At 44.1% G+C, this 12896-nt stretch overlaps 1 protein-coding gene across 2 annotated transcripts in view; it reads left to right on the forward strand.

Moving 5' to 3' along the window:
- The first annotated feature begins 858 nt into the window (after positions 1-858).
- The window catches only part of BLK (BLK proto-oncogene, Src family tyrosine kinase), an 86615-nt gene continuing 74577 nt past the window's right edge, over positions 859-12896 (forward strand). For both annotated transcript variants that reach the window (XM_070261312.1, XM_070261315.1), the window contains exon 1: positions 859-1133. The gene's annotated coding sequence lies outside the window, so the exon portion shown is untranslated. The remainder of the gene's footprint in view (positions 1134-12896) is intronic.

The following is a 12896-nucleotide window of genomic DNA, read 5'->3' on the forward strand; positions in this document are numbered from 1 at the left end:
TGTGCTCTTCACTCTGGCTTCTAGAAAACTCAGCCAAGTGTGTGTCCTCCTTAGTAAGTGGAGAGGACCTTACAGCAGGCTTTGGGCCTACTATCCCCATCCCCGGCTCCATCTTACTTTTCTATTCTTATTCTCCCCTTTGACTCATTTTTCCCTATCCACTCTAAAAATGTTTTCTTTTGGTGTATTGTAGTTGTGTATCTTTTTGGTTAGACTGCAGTCCTTTTTGGAACAAGGTAACAAGGTGATCTATAAGTGAAAAGTTAAAGTCAAGTATTTCAGGTAGAGGTGGGAGCCCTTCAGGGCCTGATCCCAGTTACTTAGGAGGTTCCAAGGGCTTCTGGGGGCCTTCTCCATCTCATTGGGGAGAATTCTCCTGATCCCAACCTCTGCAGCCACTGAGCTTCCTCAGCCGCAACCCCAGCCCCGGCCTGTCTCTTCATGCTCCTGGGGCTTGGTCTGTGTTCCATTGAATGACCCAGCTGGGTCTCAGCTTCTGCTACTGCCCTGCTTGAGGCCAGGACCCTCCTGGGCACTCAGCCCTGAAAGAACTTCCGCTGACTCAGCCACAACTCACCAGGCGTGGGCCCCAGCGGGCTGGGGTGGCCCCTCAGGGGACCGGAGGGCAGGGAGCCTAGAGTTGCCAGGCTGCAGACGTTGCTGACCTCTCTTTAAACCACTGAGAAAATCTGATTTGTGGCAGCTCAGCCTTCAGGGTTTGAAGCTCCCAGAACATCTGCTCTCAACTCAAACCAGTCATTAGTGGGATTGTGGAATGGAAGTCTGGGAAGAATTTTCTAAGGGGCCAAGTGCTGGAGAGAAGAGAGGACTGGACTGTGGTCAGGAGACCTGGGATCCAGTCCTGGTGTTACTGCTCGCCAGCTTGCAGCCTTGACCAAATCGCCTTCCTTCTCTTAACCCTGTAAGACAGAGACAACAAGATCCAGATAAAGATTCCGTCAATCTTTCAATAACTGTGATGGAGCACCTCCACCTCCGATGTGCTAAGAGCTGTGCAAGGGGCTGGGGTACAGTGATGGACAAGAACAGTAAGGCCCCTTCTTGTGTGGCTTACCTGTGTTCTAGTGAGCGAAGAAGACAGGCCATAACAATGAAATAAACCGGCCAACAAGGTAAGTTCAGCTACTGATAAGTACCTCCAGAAAATAAAGCGAGATGACACAAGGGAGAATACTGGGGAGAGGGGAATTAAAAGCGGCCAGAGAAAGCCGTTGTCGAGGCCAATGATGCCTTGTACTGGGGTGACAGCGATGCAGGTGGAGATAAGTGGGCAGATTCTAGATCATGTTGGAGGTAGAGCTCCTAGGATTTGCTGATTGGGGGAAAGGGACTGAGACAATGACTGCTAGGCATTTTGGATTGAACAACAGAGTCGGTGATGGTGTTGATTCATTGAATCAAGGAAAAAGTGGGTTTGGGAGGGAAAATCAAGAGATTGGTCTTGGACATGTTAATTCTGAGACCCTAAAGTTGACACAAAAGAGGGATGAGATGAAGGCAGTCAGGCACCCCATTTTGGAGCATGGTGCCGAGCTGTAGAGCAGATACGAAGGGCACACACATAGTGAAGGGCCCAGAGGTGTAGATGCAGGTTTCTAGGGCTCTTTACACCTCTTTCACCTGCCCTATCCCCTTTCAAGTGCCCTCACACTGCCCCCCTCCACCACCAGTGCCTCAAGTACCCCAGTGCTGGCCCCAAACTTCCCCTGCAGGTGGCTCTGGAGCTGTTACCACTTCTCAGCATGAAATCCACACCCGTTACATCCTGGGCTCACAGGCCTGGCTCCCAGTTAGCTGACAAATAGGAAATCAACTGAAGACTACCTTTCACTGAGGGATCAGTGACACTGGGCATCTTATTTTCTGACTGGTAGGGTATTCTTCCCTCTTTTTATGGGAGTTGGGTGTGTAGGTCGTGTAGGGGCAAAGGAACAATGCCCCAATCCAAAGGCTTTATTGATGGAGTTGTTGGGCTGTTCAGATTGGGTCTGGCTTTGAGCAGTTCACAACCCTTTGAGGGCTTGGATCTTGGTGTGAGGAGCTCCCTGGGGCAGGGGCAGCCCTGTTTTCCTGAGGGAGCTTTAGAAGACAAAGAGGATGCTGGCTCCTGGGAAACCGGTGCCCAAAGACCCTCATGGCAGCTGTTGCCTTTGCATCTGGAGTGAAAATTATAGGTTTGTGTTCTGGTGATTGCAGCCAGGGTCAGTGAACTCTAGGATAAAGAACCACCTTAGCAATTCTAGAGATGAGCTCCATTGTCTCCAAGTTGTCCTAAAATGATAGGGTCCCCAGTGAGCACCTGCTCCTTGCCCAATATGAGGTCCTTTCCCATATCAGCTCATTGTTAATGCCCACAGTCACTGTCTGGTAAATATTAGTATCTCCATTTGCAATTGAGGGGCAGGATGGCTGGTTATGGAGGGGCCTGGGGCTGTCGGCCAAGTTGGGATCTTTACCTCAGCCCCAGGACAGGACCTGGGATCTTTGCAGCGGACGGGTGTGCTCTGAACTTCCCTAGGGTCCAGCAGAGAACAGCTCATTCTCAGGGACTGAGATGGGACCCAGGGGCCAGCCCCACCCCAGTGCTGCCAAAGGAGGCCAGTTGGGAGTAGAGGATGCTGGTGTTAACCCATGGAGGGCGCGTCTGCTGCCTCGTTCTTTGGGCACTATCACCCCGAGTGACCTGCCTCTTTATCTCAGAGTACAAACAGGCCTCCTCTGTGTGGTGGATAAAACATCCACCAGCAGCTCCAGCTTAGTGTCCTCAGCAGAAAGCATGGGTGCTGGAGCCAGACTTTCTGGGTATCCATCCTGGCTTAGCCTTTCACTAACCTGGTGACTTTAGACAAGTCACTTAACCTCTCAGGAACCAGCAAAAGAAACCATCTCATGGAGTTGCTTGAGAATTAAAGGAGATAATACCTATGAAGGGCTTAAAACAGGAGGCAGCCATAGTAAGATGCAGTCAAAGTTAGCTGTTGTTACTGTAATCCTTGTGGCAATCCCGGGAGGGGCTCTCGCGGGCCATGCTGACGTCCAAGACCACTCCATGGGCCAATCCCTGTTGTCAGAGAGGTGGGCTATTATGGCTGGTCAGGCCCTGGGTCATCGTCCTCCCCTGTGACCAGGGAGCACATCTCTTAACAGAGGAAGGGGGATGGGAAATTTGGAGAGGCAGATAGAAAAAGCCAACAAGATAAAACAAAAACTAAAGCAAAACTGAAAACAACTACTTCCAAAATCTCCCTCAGATTGCCCCCAACTATTTTGTGTACTGTCTGAGAGGGTGGCATCCTACTTCACTGGGTACCTCAGCAGCACCAAGCCTGTGGCTCTTCATAGTGGAATGACATGGAACTCTGGACGAGCCTGCTCAGGCTGCCCTAACGAAAGACCACAGACTGGGTAGCTTAAACAACGGACATTTATTTTCTCAAGTTCTGGACGTTGGAAGTTCAAGATCAAGGTGTCAGTGGGGTTGGTTCCTTCTGAGGCCTCTCTTCTTGGTGTGCAGGTGGCTGCCTTCCCCTGTGTCCTCATGTGGGCTTTCTTCTGTGCATGTGCATGTCTCGTGTCCCTTTTGTGTGTCCAAATTTCCACGTCTTATGAGGACACCAGTCGTATTGGACTAGGGCCCACCCTGAAAGCCTCACCTTAACTTATTCCCCTCTTTAAAGGCCCTGTCTCCAGTCACATTGTGAGATACGGGGCATTAGGGCTTCAACATATAAAGTTTGGGGGGACATGATTCAGCCACAGAATTCTGAGACGTACAGAACACAGAGACTTTGGGAGGACTCCGGAAGCCACCAAGTCCATTCCCTGCATTTCATAGGTGAAGCTGGGAGTCCTGCAGCCACTTTTCCAGAGTCCTAGAGCCGCTTTTCTGGAGTTACAGAATAAGTGAGCGTAGAGCTGTGGTCAGAGTCCCAGGGCTGCCCTGCTCAGCTGTGCGGCTTGGGGCGCTCACCGCCCTCTTCTGTAAGGAGCGGCTGAGGAGTCCTCTTGCACTGGGCTGGCTGTCAAGAAGTCCAAGTATGATCCCGCTCACAAACATGCTTCGTAAACAGCCAAGCCAGCACCCAGGGATGCCTCAGCGTTTGGACAGGCAGGGGAGGGTTGTGATAATAGAGGCTCTTGGTTTCTGAATGCGCTCCTTACTCAGAATGCAGAGAGGGAGTGGGCTTGCTGACTGTGCGCCAGCCCTCGTACAAAGGTTCACATTTATTCCTAACAACAGCTCTACTTCAGTCTAGAGGTTGCTACACTATTTTGCAAAGGAGAAACCTAAGAATCAGAGGACTTGAGTAACTTGCCCAAGGTCACATCTAGTGAGTGGTAGAGCCAACGCTAAGTTTTTCTGACGTAGCCCGTGCTATTTCTGCTCTCCACCAGGGTGGAGGCCAGGGATCTGGGGAAAGGCCTTAGCCAAGAATGGAACCTTTAAAAGCCAACATGCTCTCAGATTCCTGGCTGTATTCAGAAGTACATAGAGAGGCTTCCTGTGACATATGATATTTATCTGGGAGGCACTGGATACGACAAAAATGTGGATGAGGAATTAGGAGTTAGGGGTTCCATATTGTGCTGAGTTACCCTGTGTAAACCTCTTTCCCTCTCTGGGCTTGAGTTTTCCTCAGGAGGAGGCTGGACTAGATAAGAAGTGGAAAACACAAAGGTGGCTTGAGTGAGGGAGACAGATCCAGCAAAAGCGATGGCCTCTCTGTCATTCGCTGTCACACTTGTGATAGAAGGATGGGGACAAGACAAATCTTGCCTTTCTGTTAGCCCAACTCTAGCAAATAAAGCAGCAATACAGCACAGGGATAAATGTCAACTGAAAGTCCTTGAGTGGTGGGAGACGGTGGCACGGCTCCAGCTGAGGAGCAGCTACCACCCGGCTCACCTGATCGTGACCCTGTGGGAATGCTGTCCTGAGGACTTTTCGAAATAAGACAGGAATATGGGATTTCAAATACTATCTCCTGGTTTCTAATTGCTGTCAACAAACTTTAAACCTAACATAAATGGGCTAATGCTGCATGGAAAGGGGAAAAAGAGAGACTTCTGTGGGTCTGTGTCCTGGGCTGACAATTGGAGATCTCTGGATTGGGCACATCTAAGGGCTGCTGCCTGAGAGTGTGGATGACCACCATAGAAAGCACCAGAATGGCATGGATTTGGGAATTTGGAAGTACATTTCTGAACACCAATTACAATGTGTGTGGGGTTTTTACCATTCTTTAAACAATTCTCTGAGACAAGCTGGGTGTCCAACAATTTGACTCAATTTTGACACTATCTGCCTGGAGATAGCATGAGATCCCATAGGTTAAGGGCTCGGTCCTACAAGCCTGTGCCCCACCCTCACTTCAGATCACAAGTCCAGGTTGTCACCTGTGCTTCTGACAGATGACCCATAGATCGGAGATTCCCATGACCCCCTCTTTGGGTTCCATTAATTTGCTACAGCAGCTCACAAAACTCAGAGAAACATTTTACTAACTAGGCACTGGTTTATTATAAAAGGATATAACTCAGGAACAGCGAGATGGAAGAGAGCGTAGGACAAGGGCAAGGTATGGGGTAAGAGCTGGGAGCTCCCATGCCCTCCCGGGAGCCTCACTCTCCCAAATGTCTATGTGTTCACTGAACCCCATCCTTCTGAGTTTTTATGGAGGCTACATGACATAGGCATGACCGGTTAAATCATTGACTGTTGGTAATTTAACTCATTCTTTATCCCCTCTCCCCTCCCTGAAGTCAAGTGGGACTGAAAGTTTCAACCCTCTAAACACATGGTTGGTTCCCTTGGCAATCAGCCCTCATCCTTGGGTTACCCAGATGCTTTCCAAAAGTCACCTCATTAACACAACAAAAGACACCATTATTGCTCTCAGCACTTAGGAAATTCTAAGTATTTTAGGAGCTCTGTGTCAGAAAACTGGACAAAGACCAAATATATATTTCACAATAAATATCATATGAACATGTGAACATTTACCAGCCATCTTTACCCTGCTCTATTCCCCAAACAATCCCAACATTTACGCTTGTTTTGTTCATCAATTAGGACCCTTTCTGCTGCATAACTGAAAACCCAACTTGGAAGGGAATTTATAGTTTCCTATAATTGGAAAGTCTAGAAGTAGGGCAGACTTCGGCATTAGTTTAATCCAGCAGGTCAACAACATCCCCAAGGACTAGTTCCTTTCCATTTCTCTGCTCTTCCATCTGCAGTGTTGGCTTCATCCTAAGTCTGCTCCTGTATGATCTTGGTAGCTATGAAGAGCTCCCAGGCCACATTGCAGAAACAGGGGAATTAGAATAGAAGTTTGAATCAAGCCCTCCTGTCTTATAAAATAAGTGAGAGCCATCTTATTTACCCTGGTTGGACCCACTTAGAACAATTTCTACCCTTGAACCAATGACTACAGTCTCAGGGATGGGATGTGCTGATTGGTTCATGGGAGTAGGGTTGGGCCAGATTGCCTCAAACCACTTGAACTTGAGGGAGAGGAGAGCATCCCCAAAAGAAAATCTGAGTTTTATTAGAAGGAGGAGGGGGAGTGGATTTTAGCTAGGCAACCACAGATCCTATGACATTTTCCAACCCTCTCAGCTGCCCACTCCTGGTGGTCAGGCAAGGGTAGGAGTCCTCATCCCTGTCCCTTGGGTGTGAGGAAGGTACAAGGGCAAACTTTGCTCCAAACCCTTCTCGGTTCTCCCTAGCAAACGTCTTTGACGAGTTTCTTGCATGCACTCCACACCTCGCACACAATTCTTGCCTGAATCTGATGGGGGAGTTGGTCCAGACTACAGTTCAGATCCTAGGACATTCTAAGTGCTCAGAAAATTCTAAACAACCACATTGAGGCTGCTGCCCAACCCTGCCTTTGCATATTACTCCAAATTGGATTCTACCTCGTGTTTAGCTCTCTCCTTGGTAGCAGCGGGGGAGGGGCAGTTGGAGGGTGCCACGGGGACAATGCTAAGAAAATGAGGTACAAGTATGGTGCTGTTCCAAAGGTTTAACACTGACAAGTCAGCATAGTCTCTGGCTGAAAATCACCACTGCAGCTGTGCCAGTGTAGACAGGCCAAATGTTTAGTGCTCCCTACCTTCCCTGGGAGCCTTGGATCCTGCCTCACTGTCACTTGTTTCGTGTCCAGCCGACACGATTACGGTGATGTTGGTAAATGTCTACACGGCGTTTGTGAGTCATTACAGTGGTAAACTACATGGTATTCACGTGTCATTACAGTGGTGATGGTAAAGGTCTACACTACATTCATGTGTCAGGAACTGTTCTAAATGTCATTGAATCCTCACAAAACCCTGAGAGACAGGTATTATTATCATCCCCACTCTAAGGTAAGGAAACAGACCCCCAGCTAGGTTGGGCAACTTGCCCAAGTCCTCAGGGCTGTTCTGCGGCAGGGCTTGACCCAGGCAGTCTTGCTCCAGACTCCAAGGTCTTAACCACTAAACTGCTTCAGGGACACATGCGGACTCACTTGTAAGGACCCACATTTTTGGGGCTTCCGCCTTCAACTTAAAAGAAATGGTAATGAACATTTTCTGAGTGCCTTTTGAGAGCCAAGCACTTTACAGACCTGCTGTCTCAAGAATCTGAAGAGCTGGGTTTTGTTATCTTAGTTTTAGAGACAAGAAAGTTGAGGTGATTAGGTAACACAGCCAGAATCTCACAGCCAGTAAGCGGGATTATGAAAGTGGGATTTCAACTCTGAGCTGCGTGGTGGTAAAGCCCGCGCTCTTCCCACTGGTTCCAGCTGCTTCCCAGGCTCGCCGCAGTCCCTTTGGGATGCTTCTCACCAGGGTTTTTGGCTCTGTGGGGCTTGATGGCTGAGTGGTAGTGAAAATCAATTTAGTAGGTCAAAACCAGCATTTAAAAAATGAAATAGAACTGAAATGAATAAAGCCCACAGAAGAAAGGAGAAGAGAGAGGGGTAAAACACAACAGAATGTATAAAAGGTGAGGATAGGTATTTTTTGGTGAAACTGTGTGTTAGTTATTCACATGTGTATACTGGGTTGTAATGTAAACTGTGTGTCACAATAAAAAAATTGGAAGCCACTGCTCTGTGCTTTCCTGTCCTTTGTCTGCAAGCATCTCCTCTAGGGTCCAGGGCTTGTGATATCCACAACCCTAATGATAGGCCCTGTATGCTCTCTAGTTTTGAACTGAGCTATTCTGAGAAAACAAGTCCATTTCCTATTGGAGTTCCCAAGGATTAGAGAAAAGACCTCCAATTTCGTGAACGTTGGGATGGCTGCTAAGAATCACATTTTGTTGCTGCCTCTTCTGTTCAGTGTTCTGAGACTTTTCTCAGGGCCACAGTCCCAGAATCTCCCTTTGTTTCCGGGCAATATTCTACCTGTGAGTACAGAAGCTCAACTCTCCGTAATCTTGGTCATCTCCTTCTCTCTCTTGATTTTTTTTAAATCTAGTTTAGTGTGTATCAGGGTCATACCTGTATGTGGTTTAGAGACTCAGAGAGGCTTGCTATGAAAAAACCGTGGGCTCCTTTGCCTCTGCCAACTACTGTTTTCTGCTCCCCAGAATGCACACTTTCAGCATTTTCAACTGATGATTGTGACATTTACCTCCATTTCACCAAATAACATGCTTAGATTGCCATTTCATGATATTTCAGTTTTAGACATGATCCTTTTACTTCTTACTATGAGATAAATTTAGCTCTTTTTCAGTCTCTCCAACATACTCTTCTTATCTCCCCATCTTTCCAGTATAGCTATATATTAATTTTTATTCGCTAAGTATTCAGTGTTTCTGTTATGATTATATAAACTCTACCCACAGCTGAACCATATACTATACTATGCTTATTTTTTTCCAAACACAATATTAAGTTTTTCCTCGATGTAATTGACTTGATTTCTCATTTGCTTAATTATCTATGTGTTGGTCATTAATTCAATCCGCCAAAGTAGTTGTCCTTAGTTTTGTAAATCTCTTCTCAGTACATTCAAACACATCAGGCAATACGGTAATATCGCCTTAATGAAGAAATCCCCCGGGACACTGACCTGCTCCAAAATGTCCCACTTCACAGCTGTTTTCTTGAGATTTCTCTTCACCATCTTCTTGGGGATCTCTTTCACCTCTCTCATATTGGCTGCTCTGTTTCTTGGATCCCAGGTTTTTTTCTTCCTTGGTTTAGTTCTTCATTTTTATAGTGTACATCATTGAGTCTCTTCTTTAGAAAGGGGGCATGGAATCAATGTTTTGAGACTTTGCATGCCCGAAAATGTCTTTATTCTGCTCCCACTCCCAATTAATCGTTAGGCTCAAGATAGAATTCTAAGTTGGAAATAACATCCCCTTAGAATTTTGAAGACATTGTTCCATTATTTTCTGGCTTCCAGGGTTACTTTGAGTAATTCAAAACTATTTTGGTCATTGGTCCTCTGTTCCCTGTTTTCATTCTGGAAGCCTGTGGATATTCTCTTTGCTTCATTGTTCTGAAATCTGATGATGCAGTGCCTTGGGATAGGTTGGTTTTTATCCATTGTGCTAAACATTCAAGGGACCTTTTCAATCTGGAAACTTAGCTCTTTCAACTCCAAGAAATTTTCCTAACTAGTGCTTTGATAATTTTGTTCTGTTTTCTCTTTTCTCTCTTTGTGGAATTTTTTGTTATTTAAAAGTTGGACCTTCTGTAATGGTTCTTTAATTATCTCTTCTGTTTCTGTCTCCTTTCTCTTTTTCTCTATTTCTTTGAGATGTCTTCCTTTTTATCTTTCAACCTTTCCATTTTTCTATTAATCCCTGAGGCTCCTTGTTCTTGTTGTTTCTGAATGTTTCTTCTTTTTTAAGCATCCTGTTTTTCTTGTTTCATGGTTCAATATTATCTACTAACTCTGTAAGAATACCAATAATAGTCTTTGTGAAGTTGTCCTTTCCCTGCGCAGACTCTGTTTCCTCCGAACTTTTCCTTTTTCCTCCTGTGTGTTTTGTCTCTATCTGACATATCAGATGCTAAATGCTTACTTATTCTTGACTGGTCATTCGTATTTCAGAGTGGTGCACTCAAAAGATTGTTTGGACATTCTGAGCCCATGGGTGAGGATTGTCAACTGTTCTCACTGTAGGGTGATATAGCTTGGGCTGTGTCCATGGAAACGCTTAGCATTTTTAGACTCTGGGCTGGTCAGAGTCCCCAAAGTAGACTTTCCTACCCTCCTGCTTGAAGGCCTAAGGCCGGATGCCTATGTTTTGGATGCGTATTGGGGAAGAAGGCTGCGGTTGGCAGTTCTCAACCTTCAGTAGGCAAATTTTCACTTATTCCCTCTGACTTCAGGATGGTGGCTGTGTCCTCAATTGTGCCTGGAGTCTCCCAGTTCAGAGTCCCTCTGTTGTAACCTCAATAGACTCAACAGAGAACAAATCTCCAGTCTTCTGCTGGGGTGTGGAGGGGCAAAGGGCAAGGTGTGCTGAGCAGGGAGGAAAAGCAAGGGGGTGGAGTCTGACTGCTTCCTAAGTAAGCTTTCATCAATCATTTTGTTTTTAACGCACCTTTTCCCTCATTTCTAATTCCTGAACCTTCAGGAGATTCTGTGATGAAAATGGGGTCTTCTCTTGTCCTTACTGAAATTGAGTCTTTATCGATTGGTCTAGCTAGAGGTTCATCAAACCATCTTTTGGTTTCATTGATTATCTCTTTTATTTGTTTGTTTGCCTTCTGTTTCATTGATTCCTATTCTGATCTTTACTATTTCCTCCCTTCTGCTTGTATTAGATTTGATTTGCTCTTCTGTTTCATTGATTTTACATATTTCTTCTCTTGTTTTCTAATCTTGGTATTTAAAATTATAAATCCCCCTCCAAGTACTACTTTTGCTGTTACCATACAATTTAATATGCTTTTTTAAATTTTGATTTACATCAAGATATTTCCTAATTTCCCTTCTAACTCCTCATCTTTGAGGTTGTTTAGAGGTGTGTCGTTTAATTTCCACATATTTGGAGATTTATCAGATTTATTTCTATTATTGATTTCTAATGTAATATTCATCGTGGTTGGAGAATATACTTTGTGTGATTTTGTTCCTTTCACAGTAATCGAGACTTGTTTTACGGCCTAAGATAGGGTCTATCCTGGTCAATGTTCCATGCAGACTTGAAAAGAACGGGTATTCTGATGTTGCTACGTGGAGTGTTTATACACGTCAGTTAAATCAAATTAATTGACAGCATTCTTCAGTTCTTTATCCTTCCCGATTTTCTTTCTGCTTGTTCTATCAATTCCAGAGAGAGGAGTGTCAAAATCTTCAACTGTAATTGTTGGATTATAAATTTCACCTTTTAATTTCGTCAATTTTTCTTCATATGTTTCAAGTTTTTTTCTTTTAGGTACATACACATTTATAATTTTTTCCATCTTCTAGCTTTATTGACCCTTTTGTTATTATGAAATCACCTTCTTTTCTCAGTAATATTTCCTGTCTTAAAGTCTATTTTGTCTGATGTTAATGTTGGCACTCCAGTTATATTTATACTGTATGTATCATGTATATTTTTCCTATCTTTTGCTTTCAACCTATTTGTTGGTCTAGCGTTAATGTCAATCTGAATTTAAAGTGCATCTTTTCTAGCCAATATAGGGTTGGATCTTGCTTTTTTTTTCAGTCTGTCAATCTTTACCTTTTGATTGGAGTGTTTAATCTATTTATATTTATGTAATTATTTACGTTTGGATTTAGATCTACCATTTTACTATTTGTTTTCTACTTGTCTCATCTCTTTTTTGTTCTTCTGTTCCCCTTTATTGCCTGATTTTGTATTAAAAAACTGTTTTTAGTATGCCATTTTAATTCCTCTTTACTTCTTTCCCTCAGCTTTATTTAGGTATAATTGACTACCAAAAATTGTATAGAGTTACATTGTACAAGTGATGACTTGATACATGTATACGTTGTGAAATATTGACCACCAACAAGCCAATCAACATTTCCATCACTTCACATGTTTACCATTTCCTTCTTTTTCCCTTTTTGTGGTGAGAACACCCAAGATCTACCCTCTTAGCAAAATTAAAATACACAATATGATATTGTCAACTATAGTCACATTGCTGTACACCTGTTCTTCAGAACTTATTCTTTTTGCATAACAGAAACTTTGTACCTCTTGACCACTGTTTCTCCATTTCCCTCTTCCCCCAGCCCCTGGTACCATCGTTCTACTCTTTGTTCCTATGAATTTGAATATTTTAGATTTCACATATAAATTAGATCACCCAGTATTTGTTTTTCTGTATCTGGCTTGTTTCACTTAATGTAATATCATCCAGGTTCATCCATGTTGTCACAAATGGCAGGACTTTCTTCTTTTTAAACGCTGAATAATATTCTATTTTGTGTGTGTGTATATATACACATGCATATATATGTATAAATGTATACACATATATATTTTCTTTTCTTTATCAATTCATCTGTTTGATAAACACTTAGGTTGTTTCCATGTCATGGCTATTGTGAATCATGATGAAATGAACATGAGGGTGCAGATATCGCTTTGAGATACTGATTTCATTTCCTTTGGCTATATACCCAGAAATGGGATTATAATGTAGTTTTATTTTTTATTTTTTGAGGAACCTCCAGACCATTTTCCATAATGGCCGTACCAGTTTACATTCTCACCAACAGTGTACAAAGATTCCCTTTTCTCCACATTCTTGCCAATACTTTTTATCTTTCTGATAATAGCCATTTTAAGAGGTGTGAAGTGATATTTCATTGCTGTTTTGATTTGCATTTTCCTGATGAAGTTGAGCATCTTTTCATATACCTATTGGCCATTTGTATGCCTTCTTTTGTGAAAC

This window comes from Equus caballus, chromosome 2, assembly GCF_041296265.1.
Source record: "Equus caballus isolate H_3958 breed thoroughbred chromosome 2, TB-T2T, whole genome shotgun sequence".
Taxonomy (NCBI): domain Eukaryota; kingdom Metazoa; phylum Chordata; class Mammalia; order Perissodactyla; family Equidae; genus Equus; species Equus caballus.